This window comes from Sinocyclocheilus rhinocerous, unplaced genomic scaffold, assembly GCF_001515625.1.
Source record: "Sinocyclocheilus rhinocerous isolate Xijiao unplaced genomic scaffold, SAMN03320098_v1.1 scaffold3777, whole genome shotgun sequence".
Classification (NCBI taxonomy): Eukaryota; Metazoa; Chordata; class Actinopteri; order Cypriniformes; family Cyprinidae; genus Sinocyclocheilus; species Sinocyclocheilus rhinocerous.
Genome location: NW_015661951.1, coordinates 83,122 through 83,553, shown reverse-complemented (window position 1 = coordinate 83,553; position 432 = coordinate 83,122).

Below are 432 nucleotides of genomic sequence, written 5' to 3'. Positions count from 1 at the left end.
CGATTATCTTGGTGGTTCTAAAGATTATCTTATCAGATTTTCCTGTGGTGTGTGAGGTGTGTTAAGAGTGACTGAATCTGCTCGGAAGAACGTCGCCCCGATCGCGAATCGTGAGTATTCAACGTTGAATATTTATGATCAGAAATCCTGATGTGTGGGGGGAACCCAGAGGACAAGCGCGTGCATGCTCTAGAATTATCACGTGAAACGAAACAGTATCCAATCAGAAAGTGAGCTGACAGAAGATGGAAGCATAAGAAACGCAGTCATGGCGCAGCACAAAAGGATTTGGACAGCAGAGATGGAGGATCAGCTTGTCGATTGTTTATACAACGTGTCCATTTTTTGTCAAAAGTCAAAATCATTCCAAACATTATCATCACAATTTCTTCCTGCCTATCGTCCGCCATATTTATTCTCAAGTCTCGAGAT